Here is a 22,066-nt window from a genome sequence, read left to right on the forward strand (position 1 = left end):
ATATACTAAATATTTTAAATGATACAAATAAAAATATTACCTTTCTCTCTTGACTTAGCACTGTGCAAATTATAATTGCTACCTCTAAAGACTAGTCTGTAATTTAATCGAACAGAAAAATTCCAAATTCACAAAATAATCTTAAAAAAGGCACACTTTTTTTTCTGATGAAGGAACACTTAAATCAGACTAACAGTTTATCAATCAATTATAAATAAACTTACACGAAATTATTCTAATAGCTCAAACATACCATCCAACACAGATTATGTTTTCTGTCTGAAATAAGTTCAAGCAATACATCAATCATATTTGTACTTAAGCACTGCAAAAAAAAACTAATGATGGGAAACAGACTAGGAGAAAATACCTTAACAATATTGCATTCAATTCTTTAATTAAATGTAATTTTGTAAATAAGATTTATTGCAAAGTGAATGCCACTATATATGCAATCAAATTAACTTCAAGTAAATGAAATAGACCAAATACCAATCTGGTTGAAAAGCAGAAAATTTCAACTGGTAATGGGATGGATCTGACATACAAAAAATAAAGCAAAGGAAATTTACAAGTGTATGGTAGTCAAAGCCAAATCAAATGAAGTGAGCAAAAACTGCAGAGTAAAGCACAAATGAGAAAATGCAAGAGTATAATACATTTGGAACTGAAGCAGCTTTGAATAGCCAGGGTTAAACTAATCGTTTTGAAATTAAACAACTTCACGTGTTGTGTATTACGCTACACAACAAAAAGAGAAGTGAATATTAGAAAAGTTTTAAAAAATTACTAATTAGAAAAGAGAATATCAATTACCACGAGCAGACTGGGTGAACAATTTTCACTGCTTGTGTGCCACCTGATACAGACAAATACTGAAGCACCGTGTTCAAATGTTTCTGTACTCACTATAACAATAATAAAAACAGAAAATATGTTAAACACTCAGCTCAGTAGACATCTCCAGAGAGAGCGAGAGCTTATTTGTGTGCTATGCTACATCACAACCTAAAAAGCTGAATGTCCCTATAAACTTTTAAGACACAAAGGACAGAGAAAATAAATACTGAATAAAAGAGGTCAATGAGGGGATCAATTAAAGAGGAGACTAAACAAAACTAGATTAAGATACAAAGGGATAGAGGATGCTAATGTAACAAGTGAAGAAACAAAAGATCAGGACAGAGAAGATCGAAGACAAAAGCAGAATCATATGAAGTTATAGAAAGAAAAGTGTCCTGGAAATCTGAAATGAAATGCTGTCCCTCAGGCACACTTGTGCTTTATTTATTTTATTAATTTCCAAATATCAACAGCAATTCAAGAAGAATAGATTTGATTTCCACGTGATCTCAAATGCCTCTTGTGCACCAATTCTTTCCCACAGTCCAGCTGAAATATACACGCAGGAGATCTCCATTTGATGGAGTATTGCGAGCAGTTTGGGCCCCTTAGCTAATAAAAGTTGTGCCGGCATTAGAAAAAGCTCACAAGAATTATCCCTTGAATGAAAGAGTTAACATTCAAGGACTGTTTGATGGCTCTGGGCCTATACTCAATGGACTTCAGAAGAATGAGGGGATATCTCACTGAAACCTATTGAATATAGAAAGGCCTAATTACAGTAGACATGGAGAGGATGTTTTCTATTGTGGGGGAGTCTGGGGTCTGGGGCCAGAAGGTACAGCCTGAGAACACCAGGATATTCCTTTAGAACAGAGGGGAGGAAGAATTCCTTTAGCTAGAGGGTGGTGAATCTGTGGAATTCATTGCCACACACAACTGTGGTGACTAAATCATGGGGTTTAAGGCAGAGGTTGATCGATTATTGATTAGTCAGGCCGTCAAAGGTTACAGGGAAAGGTAGGAGAAAGGAGTTGAGAAGGATAATAAATCAGCTATGATGGATTGGTGCAGTAGACTCAAAAGGCCACATGTCCTAATTCTGATCCTAATCCAAATCCCATACTTTGACTGAAAATCCTAAAAAAAATGAAGGTGTAACCAACAAAATCAAGAAACCCTCAACAGGAGCCTGAAGGCACATACTCAACGATTCAGGAACGGTTTCTTCCTCTCTGCCATCAGATTTCTGAACAGACATTGACCTCACTGATTTTTAAATTTCTACTTTTGCACTACTTATTTAACTATTTAAAAAATAAATATAAATATTATGAATATATACACACACACTTACTGTAATTCACAGTTTTTATTATGTATTTCAATGTACTGCTGCCACAACAATAACAAATTTCACAATAGCTGCTGGTAATATTAAACCTGATTCTGGTACCTGGATTAGCCAGTCTGTCGAAGCAATGTGGCTACTGTTGCATGCAGATCATCAATCCAGGTGAGGGTGGCTGGGAACCTCCAAACCCCAGTGAGATCGGGATGTGTCTACACCAGCATGCGAAGCCAGTTCCAGCGGACAGGCCGGATGAGATCAACTACAAGATCCAACAGTCAAGAAGGCGGCGTTGCGACACTTTGTGGAGAACAGACAGTATGACAGAGCACAGATGGCGTCATGGCTTTCCACTGCAGCCGAGGAAGTCTCCAGTCGTGATGATTTTTTGTACCATTGAAGCAAGATTTTTGAGGCCTAGAAAGTAGAATTGCTCCAGTGCAATGGCTTTTTCACTATAAAACTCCTCCCGCACAGATTACATCATCATCGGAAATGGACAACCAACAGATTTTGATACAGTGGCTCCTGATTGAGAAACACAAAAATGCATCGTATGTACAATTTCGGTTAAACAGAGGGTTAGTCTCCATGCTTTGTGCAAACCTACCAAGCAATTAAGATGCTGCACAACAGCATGAGTCAGCATGAAATGTGAAAAGAATACAGTCTCCTATTCCCAGTTGTGGCACGGCATTACATCAACAATGCATAACCCTATACATCCACAACTGTTTGGCCCAGTCCTGCTCCAGCTCCATTTCTACAAGTTTGCAGATGACACCACTGCAGTGGCCTAAATCTCAAATGATGATGAGTCTGAATAGAAAGAAGAGGGAGGGCCAAATGGCATGGCATCATGATAAAAACCTTTCCCTCAATGTCAGCAAAACAAAAAACAATGTTGTTCATTGTCTTTGGGTGGGGGGAGGGCGGTGTTGGTGCACATATTCCTGTTTACATCAATGATGTTGTGGTTGGAAAGGTCGAGAGCTGCAAGTTCCAAAGAGCAAACATCACCAGTAGCCCATCCCGATCCAATCACATAGATACCACAGTTAAGAAACCTCACCAGCATCTCGACTTCCTCAGGAAGCTGAAGAACTTCGCCATGCCCCCTTTGATCCACAGCAATTTTCATAGATACACCACAGAAAGCATCCTATTCAGATGTCTCTCAGTACGACAACAGCTCTGCCCACAACCACAACAAAACTGCAGAGAATTGTGGACATAGTTCAGCATGGCATGAAAACCAGCCTCCCCTCCATGGATTCTGGCACCATTCCTTACTGTCTTGGTAAAGCAGTCAACATGATCAAAAACTTCTACCATCCAGTTCATTCTCTCTCCGCACTCCCACTGGGCTGACAATACAAAAGCCTGAAAGCAATTTCAACCAAGCTCAAAGACAGTTTCTATCCCACTGTCATGAAGCTATATAATGGTCCCTAGTATAAGATAGACTCTTGCCACACATTCTATCTCGCTACGGCCTCACACCTTGTCTGCCTTCACTGCAACTGTAACATTATATTCCGATTCTGTTTTTGCTTTTGCCTTGCACTGTCACACTGATGTGATGAAATGATCTGTATGGATGCCAAGAAAGACAAAAGTTTCCTACTGTATCTCTGTATGTGACAATGACAAACCAATTTAAAACACCAAATTTACCAATCAAAGTTCTATTGTTGCTCCAACTCTGCTGTTAAATTTCCAGTGCTTTGTTTCTCCGGTCTCCCATCGGGCAGACAATATAAAAGCGCATTCTGTTTAAGTGTAACATATTAGTAAATCCTGTGCAAAAATACCATTCCTGAAGCAACCCACCCACACCAACTGCTGGAGGAACTCAGTAAACCCAACAGCATCTGTGGAAAAGTGGATTTTTCAGGCCCAGACCCTTCATCAGGACCTGAACTTGGGTTAAAACGTGAAAACCATTCATTTCAGTGAAGAGAAATGCCCACAAGAGATGATGGTGTGAACTAAGGTTTATATATGTTAATTAATTAGGTTCATTTTATTTTAATTGCTTAAATGCTTTCAAGTTATTTTTGATTGTTATGTCTTTATTTATATATTTTTCAATGTTTTTGAACACTAAAAACACAAAGTTTTTGATGAATTTATTAGCCAGCTCAGCTGGGAATTGCCCTTACTGGCTATGAAAGATTTTCTCATGTTGCTTCCTGCGTGGAGGTTGTTCTGCACCTGTGCTCACTCCACGTGGCAGTATTACATTGTGCAAGGTCATGCTTTTTAATATTGGAACAGCTTCAGCAAGATAATTTATAACAAAGGATACACAGAAAGCACGTACTTACCAAGAATCTCAGTGGTGAAGACAAATGGCCTGCCACTAACAGCAAATACTGGCCCTTACATTTTAGTAACCAGATGTCCCAGCCCAAATGTCAAGTGTGCAGGGAATTTTATTTCTGCTTCATTTTTAGGGTCTGTGTCACTGGCAAAGCCAGCATCATTTATACATCCGTAACTGCCCTTGAGAAGGTACTGATGAGGTGCCGCAATTCTTCAAGTAAAGATACTCCACAGTGCTATTAGGGAAGGAGTCCTGGAATTAAACCCAACAGTGAAGAGCACCAGGGATACATTGCCAAGTGCAGATGTTGTGCAACTTGAAGCTGCTGGCATTTCTATACATATGTTGCCTCTTGACTTCATAATGGTGGAGATCAACGTGTAACTACAGTGCATTTTGTAGATAGCACAGTGCAGTCAGTGCGCCAGGAGTGAAGAAAATTAACATTTAGGATGATTGCTAGAATGTGCACCAGGCAGCCACTTTGTTGTGGACGACATTGAGGTTTGAGTTGTTGGTGCTGCACTTGTCCAGACAAACGGACAAAATTCCATCATACTCCTGACTTGTGCCTTGCAGATGGTACTAAGGTACTGGGGTCTTAGAAGGAAAAGGAAAGTCTGATTAGCTAAATCAAGTTTATAAAAAATGGTTGTCAGTTTTAAAAATCTGTTTCAGTCTCAGAACGGAAGTTGTTTTGAAAAATTTCTGATTCTACCAGCCAACTAAACCTCTTCTGCTTTGACAGCTCTCAAGACCTGTGAAGGTAATTCAGTCTCTGCCATTCGGAGATACTCAAAACAATTAAAATTTAGCTGGCAAGAGCATTTTAGGAACGATACTCCCTTATGGCACCACCAGAGGTCCAACCACTGTTCAATTAGAATTGTAACCAAGATAGGCTGCAGACATCCATACCAAGCCCCTACAAGGTTGGGGAAATCCTTCAGACAGGAATTTAAGCACAAAAATCAAATTTTCTTATTTATCTTCATTTGCTGCCTGACCCTTTGAATATTTCTAGCATTTTCTGTATATATTTAAGATTTCCTAAATTTAATAAAATTTTAATCATTAACTTAATAAAAGTGAAACATTCATCAGGTACTAACCTCTTGCCAGTTTTGAGGAGATCCCCCCAACAACCTATGGCAGAACAAACTATCAATAAATCAGAAACTTCCATATTGACATTTGCTCAAAAGGAGTTCATGCTTTGAGATGAGTAAAGATGCAAAAAGACCCAAAGTTCTGGAATGTTTAAGCATGAAGGTAACAAAAGCAGCAATCATGGCATCAGCACCAATCAGACTGGAGTGATTATTCCGTGTTACAGAACATTCACACTGTGGCTACCTTATCCAGTAGATCTGTACATCTGCCCGTTAATGCAAATACTAATTAGCAAAACCTATGGGGGCCATTGTTGTTCAGACCAAATATCAAAATGGGGAAGAAATGTGATCTAAGTGACTTTGACTGTGGAATGGTCTTTGGTGCCAGATGGGGCCGTTTGAGTATCTCCGAAACTGCTGATCTCCTGGGGTTTTCATCCAGAACAGTCTCTAGTTTACAGAGAATGACAAACAAAACACATCCAATGAGTAGCAGCCTTGTGGGCAAATGCCTTGTTAATAAGAGAGGTTAGAGAAGAATGGCCAGACTGGTTCAAGCATACAGGAAGGCAACAGCAACTCAAATAACCATGCATTACAACAGTGGCGTGTAGAAGAGTATCCCTGAATGTATAACACGTCAAACCTCAAAGTCGATGGCCTACAGAAGCAGAAGACCATGACATACACTCAATGGCTGCCTTATTAGAATCAGGGGGAACCTAATAAAGTGGCCACTGAGTGTATAAAATAATTTAAATTTAGTCAAGGGAGGTCAAAATAATCTCTTTTTGGGGGTCTGTTGCACTTTGTATCTCAAGTGTATGAAAGAAGGGCTAGTACAAGAGTTAGGAGCAGCAGCATGATTTGCTTCAGTTTCAAGTCTCACTCAATGTCATTGCTAAATTAAAAACCACTGGTCCTTCAGTAATATAAGCATCACCAAAATTTCACAATAACCCAGCAAACTTATTACATAAAAATAACTATTCATTAACTGTCACAATATTATCAAACTCTGTATACAGCAAAATAATGTGCAAAATGCATCATTTATATATTCAGAAATAATTTGGTGGTTGTTCATCGAGTCTAATGATGACAGATCGAGAAATATAATAGTTGCCTAAAATCACGTAAAAGCAGATGTAATAAAATAACATGTCCTTTGTTAAGTGTTATGCTATTTCCCCATTAACCAACAAATCTATACCTATCATGTAGGTATATACAACAAACCATATCAGAGATTGCTCCCTTTCCACTAAAGACATGTTATTTCAGGATTAAAATCTTATTTCAAGATGGATAAGTGCTGAACCATTCTCTACAACACCATTCAGCATTTTGTACCAAGGCACCAAAAACTGAATACTTATTAATAAGGGTGGGAATAATATATTTATTCATTAAAGCCGTAACAGGAAAAATTTACTGAGATAAATCACTTCTATGAAACCAGCTAATTATTTTCACAAGAGAACTCTGCTTTTCACAAGCCCAGTAAACAATGTATCTGCATTAATATACCTGTTGTCTACTAAGAGTCAATCATCAAAATAACTCAATTTTCCCTTCCACAAACCCCAAGCCCAGAGAGACTTACTGATACCTAACTACTTCCAGAATAGCAGCCATTCTGCCTTTAAGATACTTTGCACTGTTATTCTATCTCCCATGTTTCTCAAAGGCTCTCAGAATTTTAAACCTCATGCACTGCCCCATCTTTTGCTTGACAGTATATCAGACAACATTCACTTCCTATTTCATGTTCTAGTTTACTTTCATTATTTCCTATTTCAGAGTACTGTACTTAAAATATCGGAACTCAGATCAGTCAAGTGGAGTATCACCAGCTAAAGTTGGTACTAAAGACATCAAAAACTGTTGAACAAGTTTCACTCTCTGATTTGTCATTAAGAGACATAGCTCCTAAAGCATCCTAACAAAATGGTAGGGAAAGATATGATAAAAACAGACTTACATTTGCATTTTTTTTCCCAGACAGCCTACCAAATGATTGGGCTCTGTTCCAAATGGATGAGGAATGGAAGTTCAATTAAAGCATTTTGTTTACGTTGATCTCCACCAAAACACAAGTGTGAAAATAATTTTAATAAGACTGTAATCATTAAGCTGCATTTAATGTTAGAATTAGCTTTTGTTCAAGGTATCCCAAGGTCAGAGTTGGCTCAGGGTGTCTGACACTCCGAGGGAGGAGTTGTAAAGTTTGATAGCCACAGGCAGGAATGACTTCCTACGTCGCTCAGTGTTACATCTCGGTGGAATGAGTCTGTGGCTGAATGTACTCCTGTGCCTAACCAGTACATTATGGAGTGGATGTGAGTCATTGTCCAAGATGGCATGCAACTTGGACAGCATCCTCTTTTCAGACACCACCGTCAGAGAGTCCAGTTCCACCCCAACAACATCACTGGCCTTACGAATGAGTTTGTTGATTCTGTTGGTGTCTGCTACCCTCAGCCTGCTGCCCCAGCACACAACAGCAAACATGATAGCACTGGCCACCACAGCCTCATAGAACATCCTCAGCATCGTCCGGCAGATGTTAAAGAACCTCAGTCTCCTGAGGAAATAGAGACGGCTCTGACCCTTCTTGTAGACGGCCTCAGTGTTCTTTGACCAGTCCAGTTTATTGTCCATTCGTATCCCCAGGTATTTGTAATCCTCCACCATGTCCACACTGACACCTTGGATGAAAACAGGGGTCACCGGTGCCTTAGCCCTCCTCAGGTCCACCACCAGCTCCTTAATCTTTTTCACATTAAGCTGCAGATGATTCTGCTCGCACCATGTGACAAAGTTTTCCACCGTAGCCCTGTACTCAGCCTCATCTCCCTTGCTGATTCATCCAACTATGGCAGAGTCATCAGAAAACTTCTGAAGATGGCAAGACTCTGTGCAGTAGTTGAAGTCCGAGGTGTAGATGGTGAAGAGATGAAGAGACAATACTTTAAATGAATTATGGATTTGTATTTTCTAATCCCTGTGTTCTACAGTACTCCTCAGTGCTTTACCATTTACTGTGCAAGACCTACCCTCATTTGCCCTACCAAAATGCAAGACCTTGGACTTGTCTTCAAGCTCTGATTGTCTTTCCCACTGTCCACTGTACCCACAGTCTTGGTGTCACCCATAAATTTGCTGATCCAGTTCACCACATTGTCACACAGATCATTGATATAGATGACAAACAACAATCCAGCACTAATCACAATGGCAATCCACTGGCGGCATGCCTTCATTCAGAGAGGCAACCATCTACTACCATTCTCTGGATCTCCCATTAAGCCAATGTCTAATCTAATTTACTACCTCATCCTGAATGCTAAGCGACTGAACAGTCTTGACCAACCACCAATTCAGGACCTTGTTAAATGCCTTAATAACGTCCATGTAGACAACATCCACAGCCTTGCCTTCAACCACTTTCCTGGTAACTTCCTCCAAAAACTATAAGATTGGTTAGACATGACCTACCACACATATAACCATGTTGACTATCTTTAATCAGTCCATGTCTATCCTAATACTAAAATATCTGGTTCCTAAGAATACCTTCCAATAACTTTCCCACAACTGATGTCAGACTTATCAGCCTATAATTCCCAGGTTTATGGTTAGAGTATTTTTTAAACAGCAGAACGACATTGGCTATCCTCCAATCCTCTGATATATCTCCTGTCACTGAGGATGGTCCAAGAAGATCTTGGCTGATCCGGGCATGGTCTCATCTCCACCTACCTGCCTTTTTCCCATTACACTTAATTTCCCTACTATGAAAAACATCTACCCAACTTTGTCTTAAATATATTTACTGAGGTAGCCTCCACTCCTGTATTGATTCTCTTCATTGCGCAGAGGATCCACAGATTCACCACTCCCTGGGAAAAGCAGTTTTTCCTCATCTCCGTCCTAAATCTACTCCCACAAATTTTGAGGCTGTGTCCTCTAGTTCTCGTCTCACTTACCAGTGGAAACAACTTTCCTACCTCTATCTTATCTATCCCTTTCATAATTTTATATGTTTCTGTAAGATCTCCTCTCATTCTTCTGAATTCCAGCAAGTACAGTCCCAGGCAACTCAATCTCTCCTCATAGTCTAACTCACTCATCTCTGGAATCAACCTGGTGAACCTCCTCTGCATCGCCTCCAAAGCTAGTATATACTTCAAGTAAGGAGAGCAGAACTGCACACAGTACTCCAGGCGCAGCCTCACCAGTACCCTGTACAGTTGCAGCATCCCTGCTCTTAAATTCAATCCCTCTAGCATTGCAGGCCAACATTCCATTTGCCTTCTTGATAGCCTGCTACACGTGCAAACCAACCTTCTGTGACTCATAAACAAGCACTCCAAAGTCCCTCTGCACAGAGCATGCTGCAATTTTTTACCAATTAAATAATAATCAGCTCTTGTCCATTGTCCATGGACACAGGACACCTTTGGAAATTTGCAAGTCTTTGCTAACATACTAAGTCCCCTTAAACTACTAATGAAATGTAGCTGCTATCACGCCTTCTTTGCAATTGCATCAATATGTTGGGTCCAAGATAGATGTTCAGAGACACTGTCACCCAGGAACTTTAAACCGCTCACCCTTTCCACTGCTCTTCCTTCAATGAGGGCTGGGTGTGTGTTCCCTTGACTTCTCTTTCCTGAAGTCCACAATCAATACCTTGGTCTTACTGATGCTGAGTGCAATGTTTTTGTTGCAATACCACTTAACCAGCTGATCAATCTTGCTCCTATACGCTTCCTTGTCACCATCTGGAATTCTGCCAATAGTTGTGTCATTGGCAAATTTAAGCCAACCAAGCAGTCGGGGATGCAGAGAGAGTAGAGCAATGGACTAAGCACACATCCTTGAGGCATGTTAGTGTTGGTTACCAGCAAGAGGGAGATGTTATTTCCAATCAGCACAGACTGGTTTCCCACTGAGGAAGTCAAGAATCCAGCTGCAGAGAGAGGTACAGAGGCCCAGGTTTTGGAGCTTGTGAATTAGAACTGAGAGTATGATTGTGTTGAACCCTGAGTTACAGTCAATAAACAACAGCCTGGCATAGGTATTACTATTGTCTAAGGGATCGAAGACAGAGTATAGAGCCAGTGAAATTGCATCTGCTGTAGATGTATTGTGGCAACATTTTGCTACATTAGGCAAACAGAAATGGGTCCAGGTCCTTGCTTAGGCAGGAGTTGGTTCTGGCCATGACCAACCTCTCAAAGCTCTTCAATCACACTGGATGTGAGTGACACTGGTGATAGTCACTGAGGCAGCTCTTGTTGGGCACTGGTATGACTGTCAACATTTTGAAACAACTGGGAACCTCCACTGCATCGGTGAGAAATTGAAGATATCCTTGAAAATTCCCGCCAGTTGGTTAGCACAGGTTTTTAGTGCCCTAACAGGTATACCATCAGGGCCTGATGTCTTGCAAGGGTTCACCCTCTTGAATGATGTTCTGACATACGTTTCCCAGACAGAGATCACCGATGTTGCAGGGATTTGCACAGGTGTAGTTTTACTCTCCCTTTCAAAGTGTGTATAAAAAGCATTGAGCTCATCTGGGAGTTTAGCATCACAGCCATTCATGATTTTAGGTCTCACCTTGTAGGAAGTAACGGCCTGCAAACCTTGCCAAAACTGTGTATCCGATTCCATTTCTAATCTCAATCCAAATTGGGTTTTTTTTGCCCTTAATATAGCTTTCCATAGGTCAAACTAGTCTTCTTGTATATTTCTCGATCATCAGCCTTAAATGTCACAGATCTAGCCCTCAGCAGAGTACGAATCTCATGGTTTATTCACAGCTTTTGGTTTGGGTATGTTCTTGAAGGCACACACTCATTCGTGAGCCAGAGGAGGTTCTGCAGTAATCTGATAATTACATAGTTATTATTATTGGAAGTAACATTCAAGATGTAGTTAATTATCCATTCCTAACTGCCTTGTGAAGTAGGGGCAATGTGATCTATTTCAGAGACAATTAAAAATCAATTGCATTGCACCTCCATCCAGATTCAAAAAGATATACCTTACTATTTATATTCTCACAAGGTAATCATTTTAGCCACAGTATTATTCTGGCAAACCTGTACAGCAACATATCCGGAGTTTGGTAAGTAGAACTAATGCTGTGCCCCAAAGCAGTCTGGAAAGAATTTTCAGAAGCAGTTATGTAATTTACATTGTTTTTGTATTCTACCCTATTAAGATAAAAGTAAATATCCTATTAGTCTTTAAAATGCATATATCTGCCAACTAGCTTTAACTGATACCTAATTTTAAGCCCCAAAATTTCTGCAGTTCCAACCTTCTCACTTTTGGCCTGTGATATGGGATAACACCATCTCCCCCACCCTTTACATCTAAATGTGAAGGTGTTAAATCAGCATAATCCAAGATTAGAACATAGGATACTTATTGGAATAGAAGAATGATTAAATCATCTAAATTACACTTTTGCTCTTCTATCAGGTGAATAGTGAGCTCGTGGCAGAGGGCAAATGAAACAAATTAAATTTCTTCCTCTGTCCAATATTTTAAAATTATACTATATACTGACATAAAACTCTCCTGCCAATGCATCTTTACATTCACGTTTCTTAATGCTTCATATAAAAATTTAAAAGTCCACAATTAATAGCTTTAACTTTTACTTAAAATAAGACCATAAAGATATAGGAGCAGAATTAAGCCATTTGGCCCACTGAATCTCCTCCGCCATTTCATCATGGCTGATTCAATTTTCCTGTCAGCTCCAATGTCCTGCGTTCTTCCTGTACCACTTCATGCCCTGACTAAATGATAGCATGTTCCTTCCTTCTTTAGACTATATCACGAGACAGATGATTGAGTCATGATCAGAATATGATGATCTCATTTTTAATTCAGAAAGCAATATGCACATCATGTTGCACCAGGCTTGTGCAGTGAGCAATACAGCACTTGGCAACATTACAACCTGCCAGGAACACTCCAGATCTTATCTTCAGATTAGAAAATTAAAACAAAAAACAAAACAACTAAACAGAACAGTCAGAGATCAAACAGAACAATTACAGGAAGAAAACAGCTATTTTTGTTCAAACTTACAATTTATTTGTCCAATTGTGATATGTTCTCAGTCAAAAAGCACAGTATATAAATCACCAACAGTTTTCAAGCTTTGCTGTATGGAGATCACTTGCAGTATTGAAGCATTCCAGAAATCCCTGTCCAACTGACATAAACTATGATTTTTAAACCAACCTTCTAATTACTACTTGACGTAAATAAAACAAAATACTGCCAACCAATGCAGAAACCAATGACAGCACCTCAGCTTGAAGCCTGTAACTTCAAATTACACCCTATACTGATCATATCTAGTAAAAACAAAAACAAAAATCAGTATCTGCTAGCTACTATATTTGGTCTGTACATCATAAATACCTTCAGGACAAATTGTTTTCCTGGTTTGGAACTTTCAATTACGTCATATGCTTAATATTTCCTTCCAGGGGGAAAAAAAATTCTGCACACTACTTTACTGAAGTCCAAAATTACGTGATTACACCCACAAACTTCAATTATATACATTTCCATCAGGACTTCAATAATAACAGGCCGCAACAATTGTGAGCACAACTGCAAAGACACTTCAAGCTTTGGGAATAAGAAATACAGCTGCCTCAAGATGCAAAGTTCTACACCAGTTTCCCCAATCCTGAAGTGAATAAAGCTAACCCTCCACATGTAGATCCAGCTGAGAACTCACCAGTTTGCATCATTTCTATGAAACAACTACCCTATTTACTTTTTCAACAGTTGACATTTACGCAAGATCTATTAGACAAGATTCAGGAGTGAAATATTAACCAGTCTATGCCTTCTGAGAACAGGTTAAGCAAACTCAGCCTTTTCTCCTTGGAATGACAGAGGATGAGAGGTGACTTGATAGAGGTGTACAAGATAATGAGAGGCAGTGATCATGTGGCTAGCCAGGGCTGAAATGGCTAGCATGAGAGGGCATAGTTTAACGTGCTTGGAAGTAGGTACAGAGGAGATGTCAGGGGTAGGTTTGTTACACAGAGAATGGTGAGTGCGTGGAATGGGCTGCCGGCGCCGGCAGAGGTGAAACGATAGGGTCTTTTAAGAGACTCCTGGATAGGTACATGGAGCTTAGAAAAATAGGGGGCTATGAGTAAGCCTATGTAGTTCTAAGGTAAGGACATGTTCGGCACAGCTTTGTGGGCTGAAGGGCCTGTATTGTACTGTAAGTTTTCTATGTTTCTATGCCATATATCAATTCCCAGATATATCAATTGCCATATTTGACCAGATACACCAGCAAAATATAGAATTAACATGTATTTACTTGTGGCTAATTTAATGCAGTTTCTGGTAAAATTGTGATCCCAAAAATGGTCAAGGGGGGAAACTTGTTAATAACACCACTGAATGAAAAAAGTGGGTTATTAGCTGGTACTTCTGCTGCAAGGATGCTCCTTGTCATTTATCAGCCCACGCTTGAATATGTTTGGGTCTTGCAGTATACAGGCGTGGGCTGCTTCATTGGCTGAGCAGTCGCACATGAATTGTGCCTTGGGTAATCATTAGTGAACACCTCAAATTCTAAAGGGTTTTCAACCTGAGAAGTCTTTTCCACTTTCCACAAATACTGCTGGACATGCTGTGTGTTGCCTCATTGTCTGTTTTTGTTTCAAAATTTCCAGCATCTACAGCTTTTTGAGCATTATAATTGAAGGTCAGTCATTGGTGAAGCAGCACAAGATAGTGGTCCACATAGTCCACTGAGAAACCCCAACAGTGATGTCCAAGAAATGTCTGGTTTTATACTGTGCATCACTGTTCAAGAGTAAATCCTTAATACTTTATTAAACTGTCCTGAAGAGTATTGCTAAGAAATTTAGGAATGGTTTTTATCACCATCACTTCAGTTACTTCAGCAGCAAACTGTGCTTGCACTTTTGTCAACAACTTCTAAGATAAAACAGCAAAAATCTGCCTACGTGATTAACTCCTACAACTAAAACGTTATAACATTCAATTACTTAGTCCTGTCTATTAGATAACACTGCAACCCATTATTTTATATACAATAGAAAACCATCAAAACAATTGCCATGTTAATGCCGACTTCAATTTTAGATTGTGTGGGAGCTTTATTTACACTTCAACTTTAAGGTTCCCCATGAAAAGCTCCTTCAGAAAGTAACGAGGCATGAGATCCAAGAAGACTTTGCTTTGTGGATCCAGAATTGGAGTGCCCATAGAAAGCAAAGGGTGATTGTAGATGGTTTGTATTCTGCATGGAGGTCAGTAACCAGTGGGGATCCACAGGGATCTGTTCTGGGACCCCTCCTCTTTGTGATTTTTGTAAATGACCTGGATGAAAAAGTAGAAGAGTGGGTTAGTAAGTTTTCTGAAGACACAAAGGTTGGGGGGGGTGTTGTGGATAGTCTGGAGGGTTGTCAGAGGTTACAGCTGGACGTCAATAGGACGCAGAACTGGGCTGAAAAGTGGCAGATGGACTTCAAGTGTGAAGTGGTTCATTTTGGTAGGTCCAATTTGAAGACAGAATATAATATAAATGGTAAGACTTGGCAATGTGGAGGATCTGAGAGATCTTGGGGTCTGTGTCAATGGGACACTCAAAGCTGCTGCGCAGGTTGACAGTGTTGTTAAGAAGGTGTATGGTGTGTTAGGATTGAGTTCAAGAGCCTTGAGGTAATGTTAACTTGGACTACTGTGTTTAGTTCTGGTCCCCTCATTACAGGAAGGATATGGATACTATAGAGAGAATGCAGAGGAGAATTACAAGGATGTTGCCTGGATTGAAGGGCGTACCTTATGAGAATAGGTTGAGTGTACTTGGCTTTTTCTCCTTGCAGTGACGGCGGATGAGAAGTGACCTGATAGAGATATATAAGATGATGCAGGGCATTGATCATGTGGATAGCCAGAAGCTTTTTTCCAGGGCTGAAATGGCTAATACAAGGTGACATAGTTTTAAGATGCTTGGAAATAGGTACCAAGGGGAAGTCAGGGGTAAGTTTTTCCACACAGAGAGTGTGGGGGGGGGGGGGGGTGAATGGAATGCAATGCCGGCAGTGGTGGTGGAAGCGGATACAATAGGGTCTTTTAAGAACCCTTAGATAGGTACATGGAACTTAGAAAAATAGAGGGCTATGTGCTAGGGAAATTATAGCAGTCCCTAGAGTAGGTTACATGATAGGCACAACATTGTGGGCCAAAGGGCCTGTCATGTGCTGAAAATTTCTGTGTTTATGTTAAGTATTAATTTCCTCTTGTCACAAATCAATTTCTCAACAGCACTGAACTGGAGACAGGTCATTAATCACTTCATGAAGCCATATTTAAGACTTCAGGGACGGGGTGTGATGTAAGGATACAAAGCTACTAAGACAACTTACTAAACTGATCTCCTTCATAATAATGGCAAAGTTATTGCAATACACATCATGCAATTATTTTGTCAAGCATAGCTGTGTGCAATACTGGCCAAATACCTCAAGTTTATAAAACCTTGATTCTCATAAATAGGCATATCCTGACTTGCTACTCAAGTACTCCGACACACCCCAATGTCAATTATAAAGGCATTTCCTTTGTTGGCTATGTTTGTTTGAAACCATCAAGAAATTAACACTTTTTAAAATAAATTATAAAAAGCAAAGTTAAGCTTCTCTCATTTGATTCTATGCCCCACCTTACTCTCCTATCAGATCCTATCATATTCAGCCATTTATCACCTTCACCTATCACTTTCCAGCTTCTGTCGGTATTTTTTCACTCTGCCCTCCACCATCTGCAGATCAGCCTTCCTTCAAGATGCTGGCCATCTTCTCTCAATCCACATAAAGAGTCTCAACCCAAAACTTTGACTGTACATTTCTCTCTTTAGATGCTACCCAACCTGGTGAGCTCCTTCAGTATTTTGGTTTTTGCTTGACTGGCATGTTCATGGAGTGCCTGGGACATAACTAAATCAAATCAAATTTAATTATCATTCAAATCACACATAGATACAGCTGGATGAGACCACGTTCCTCTGGGGCCAAATTCGAAAACATTCAAAACCGTAAGCAAACTTTCAAAAATAGCGATAACATAATTCAAAGTATCGAACAAAGAAGCATCTTCACTGAAAAAATGAAACATATAGTTCATGGCCATTAACAACAATGTCCAGCAATCGATGGTACAGTCTCCCGGCAGCATACAGACCCACACAATCCAGCCTGTCATTCCACCGCTTGAACACAGGAGGGCAGCACCAACAGGCAAAGCCAGGCCCTAGATGGCTCAACCACATTGTGGTGCTTCCACATCTCTCACCTGGTCGGTGGCAGCAGGCAAGCCCGAACCTTAAGGCCTAGCTCTCGCTACACTGAGGCAACATGGCTCCCATGTCAACTGTCCCTCCACCAGACAAGGGTAACAAGCCTGCACTACTTACATTATCGCTGTCCAACAGAGTCTTGCAATTGCAAGCGAAATGTCTGAGACAATCTCCCATGGTTATACTGTACGAACTCTGATGCTTCTGAGTAGCAGCAGCAACACAGTCTGCAGCAGGTCAGCTCCCCCATACCCAAATGGCTCCTCTAACACCCCGCTAGGCTCTACTGCTGACACCAGTCCAGCTACTCCAATCCATGAACAGCTCACTGATGGAGTAGCTCTGCAGTACCCGATGTTCTTGCAGTAGAATTGTCTTGGATGTGAAAAGCACATTTTATAAAGAAAAAAGCACCTTTAGTTAGCTCAAGAGGCCGCTGCGTTCACACACACCGCTATCTTACCAGAAGTGGTCTCATATGCTTTTTCATAGTTGTAATTTGACCCAGGGCTTAATAGTCACTTGCAAATTCTGAGAAATATTCTGTGTACTAACAAGCTGATGAAGGCACACAGCTGATATCAATACTAATAACACTTGGGTCAACAGCTGATTTCCCACTCTCTTCTTAAAAGTTGCTTTAAATAAAATTTGATATGCTAATATGTGATAATTGCATAATGTGAGATAACTGCATATTATCAGCAAAGTACACCTTCAGCAGGTAGATCAGAAGTAGATTGTTCAACAACCTAATATTCATAAAATAAACCTTGCAAGAATGGTTGTATGCGGTATAAAATGGGGGGGGGGGGGGGGGGGGAATCTCTTTGAAAGCTACCAAACATTGAAAGGACTAGATAAGGTGGATGTGCAGAAGATGTTTCCTATGGTGGGGATATCTACAACTAGAAAGTATAGCCTCAAAATCGAGGGATGACCTTTTAGAACAGAGACCAGGAGTTATCTTTTTTAGCCAGAGAGCAGTGAATCTGTGGAATGCTCTGCCACAGACTGCAGTGGAGGCCAAGTCTGTGGGTATATTTAAGGCAGAAGTCAACAGCTTCCTGATTAGTCAGGGCACCAAAGTATATGGTGAGAAGGCAGGTGTATAGGGTTGAGTGGGATCCAGGATCTGCCATGATGGAATGGCAGAGCAGGTGCAATGGGCTGAATGGCCTACTTCTGCTCCTATATCTTATGATCTTATTAATATAATAGCTTATTTTTCCAAAGTAAATCATTGAAAACAATTAATGCCTTCCCTTCTCCTGTTTTTATTATGTACAATTGTGGCTTATGAAGTATTGGGTGTGTACTCCTTTAAGAATTACGGCATGCTCATTGTTGTTAGAAATGTTTTGGTGTCGAACTAGGCAGAACTGGTTTGCCCCTGTGGAATAAAGCCACAATGCAAATACTGTATTACTCAATCAGGTTTATTTTAATTAGCTAAGTACCTTTTATTAATTTGAATCACCTGCTGTTTTCACAAAGGATGGTAGAGGGTGAGATTCTGATAGAAAAATAATGGCCAATAAAACGGCAGAAATTTTCTTTCGAGTGGTACGTGCCTACAATTTGATCTAAAGTCACTCACGTGAGTCTTTCTTTAATGTTACATGGCAAGTTGTTGAAATGATGAGTTGTTATTGCAGTAGTGGCTGCAAGAGCATCTTGTCAAAATGAACAAATTAACTCCAATTTAACTAATCAGCCTGAAGGACTGTTAAATAACAACCACAAGTTTTGAGAAGGAAGTTAGTGTATCACTTATCTGATGGAGAAAGAGGCACTAAACAAAGAATTGAAAACAAAGAACAGAGAGAATCTCTGAAATTTACAAGAAATCCATTAATTAAAATTCAGAACAATTCCAAATTTGTATTATGATTTTTCAGTACAAGAGAGACTTAGAATTAGATCTAATATCACCACCATATGCAGTGAAATTTGTTGTCTTACGACAGCGGTACAATGCAATACAATACATATATCTTTTTCCTCACTCCTTATGGGTGGTGTGTATGTGGACTTTTCCCTCAATCTCAGGTCCTCTACCAGAGGCCTGGGAGCTTGAGGGTTCAGCACGGTATCCTTGCTGTTCCTAGTAGTGTGCTCTTCTGGGCCAAGATCTCAGATGCTGTTCCTGGGATTTATTGAAGCCATTTTCGCAGTCCAGGTGTCACAGCCCCAAGTGCTCCTATCACCACCAGGATTTCTCTGGCTTTAACCTTCCCCATCTTTTCTATCTGCTCTTTCAAGCCTGGTATTTTTCTAGTATACATACACACACGCACACACATATTATATAAAAGTAGTGAGATAGTGTTCATAGGTTCATAAGACCATAGGATTAAGGAGCCTGAGTCTTAGCACTCAGATCTGCAGCTGGATCTTCACCTTACTCACAGACAGGACCCAGGCTGTAAAAATAGGAGCAAGCTCTCCTCTACAATCACTCTGAGCACCGGTGCCCCACAAGGCTGTGTACTCAGCCCCCTGCTGTACTCACTGTTCACCCGTGATTGTGTAGCCAAGTTTCCATCGAACTCAATATATAAGTTTGCTGATGACACCACAATTGTAGACCGTATCTTGGGTAATGATGAGTCTGAGTACAGAGGAAATTAAGAACCTGGTGGCATGGTGCGAAGACAATAACCTATCCCTCAACGTCAGCAAGACGAAAGAATTGGTTGTTGACTTCAGAAGGAGTAGCAGACCGCACAACCCCATCTACATCAGTGGTGCACAGGTGGAACAGGTCAAAAGCTTTAAGTTCTTCGGGGTGAATATCACAAATAGCCTGACTTGGTCTAACCAAGCAGAGTCCACTGCCAAGAAGGCTCACCAGCACCTTTACTTCCTGAGAAAGCTGAAGAAGTTCTATTATATTTACTTTTGATTTGTATTTCGGGGAGTGTGAAGCACAGAATCAAATATCACTATGATGATTGTACGCTCTAGTATCAATTGTTTGGTGACAATAAAGTAAAGGAGCAAATAAGGCCATTTGGTCCACTGAATCTGCTCTGCCATTTCACCATGGCTGATCCATTTTTCCTCTAAGCCCCAATCTCCTTCCTTCATACCCTGACCTACCAAAAATCTATCAACCCCTGCCTTAAATATTCATACAGACTTGGCTTCCACCACTGCCTGTGGCAAAGAATTCCACAGATTCACCACTCTTAAGAAATTCCTCATCTCCATTCTAAAAGGATGCCTCTCTATTCTGAGTCTATGTCGTCTGGTCCTTGACTCTTTCACCATAGGAATTATCCTCTCCACATCCACTCTATTGAGTCCTTTCAACATTTGATGGGTTTCAATTCAATGTCCATTCAGAAATCAGATGGCAGATAATTCCCAAATCATCAAGTGTGTGCCTTCTCCTTGTTGGCAATATTTAACATGTCAAGTTATTGGTACTGTATCACATTTATGCACGAAATGATGAGACTCGTTATTTTAGTTCAATTTCCTTTAGGCTTAAGAACACATCCTTGAAAACACAAGGATTTCACTCGATAACTTCAACAAAATCTTAGAACTTAAAAACAGCTTAAAAGGAGTCTATTTACCCATTTCAGAAAATAGTCTTGTATCTTAACTTGTTTCAGATTATACCCCTCCAGTTATGAATCTTACAAATAACAATTATACTGCATCTCAAATTTGCCATTCAAAGCGGGTACAAAGTACTTTAAAAACTTATCTTTTCATTTTCCTACCAACTCCCACCCCTTTGCAAGCCCTGTAATTCACCATCGCCATTTTCAGGTCATTAAGATGAAATCAATATGTCCAAATGCAGCTTATACAGTTTACTAATACAGTATAGTTAATGTTTACTAGGGGATCATGATTCAAGAATAAAAGTCTTCTTTAGAAGGGGCAGACAGGCAAATTAAGATTCAAATTATGTAGTTAACCACTGAGAATGTAAATTCAGTTTATGAAATCATGAAGCTCCCTCCATTGGAGTACAAGCTTACTGCTAACTGGGCAGTTATTGCCTATATCACAGAAAATACATGCATTGTTTGCACTGATGTAAAGTGTTTTGAATGTCCACAGATAAATAGTTGGCTGGAAAACACAAAAGCTCAGTGAAGCTTTTTTATTTAAAACTATTCCCAACATCCCACAAGTTGCAGTTTCACAGAGTTGCTGGCAGAGGCGAGCAGCTGATTAACTCACAAAACCATTTCATTCATGTACGTATAGTCTTTCCACTGTAAACATCCTATATTTTGGACTGCAATTCCTTCACTACAAATGCTGAAAAGCAAATGATGAATAACCAAATTCTAGGTAAAGTTTAGAGAGTCAATCTGACTTCAGATTGAATCAAAAAGCCACCTTACACACTCCCAAATTTGTCCTTTTCTAATCTTTCCTGAAATGGGAAACGCTTCCAATAATTAATCCAAGGGACAAAATTTTAATAATAAGCATGTTAATGCTATGCAACTTCTTTGAGTGGGTGGGGGCTGGCTAGAAAGAAGCAGGGCAGCACAAGATTGAATGAGAGATTAAGGTGCGGAGTGGAAGGTCAAAACTGAAGCCTTTTCCTGAGGTGACATCCTTGCACTTTCCATGAACTGTTGCAGGAATTGGTCAGGATGGGAACATCTTTACTGACTGTCAATCATTAAACTGTAAGTCACAGATAAAAAGAAACAAATTGCCATATATAGCACACCAGCCAAGATGAGGAATTGAAATTGCAACCTTGACTGGTGACAGAAACCTCTATGTTGTTCCCATAATTAACAAAAATTTAGTGTTCCTATTTTCACAATGCCATATTTAAGCTAATAGCCAGAAATGTAAAACAAATTATTTCATTAAGGAATCTCAAATACCAAAAGAAAGTTTTATGCACCTGAAATGAATATTAACCAAGATCTAAATATGTCAGTTTAATATCACTGTTTTCTACTTATTTTCCATGGTCTCAATGGACTTAAAATCTGATCCACTCTAAAAATGTAATATAAAAGCAGTGTACAAGTTTGATATATTAC

At 39.9% G+C, this 22,066-nt stretch overlaps 1 protein-coding gene across 7 annotated transcripts in view; it reads right to left on the minus strand.

Annotated features, from left to right (window-relative positions):
* LOC140733634 (intersectin-2-like) overlaps positions 1–22,066 on the minus strand; it is a 216,579-nt gene that overhangs the window by 191,773 nt on the left and 2,740 nt on the right. The window contains exon 2 of one of the 7 annotated variants that reach the window (XM_073057228.1): positions 2,300–2,722. The exons of the other annotated variants lie outside the window; for them this stretch is intronic. The gene's annotated coding sequence lies outside the window, so the exon portion shown is untranslated. The remainder of the gene's footprint in view (positions 1–2,299; positions 2,723–22,066) is intronic. 7 annotated transcript variants of the gene reach the window in all.

The sequence above is a fragment of the Hemitrygon akajei genome, chromosome 9 (genome assembly GCF_048418815.1).
Source record: "Hemitrygon akajei chromosome 9, sHemAka1.3, whole genome shotgun sequence".
NCBI classification, from domain to species: Eukaryota; Metazoa; Chordata; class Chondrichthyes; order Myliobatiformes; family Dasyatidae; genus Hemitrygon; species Hemitrygon akajei.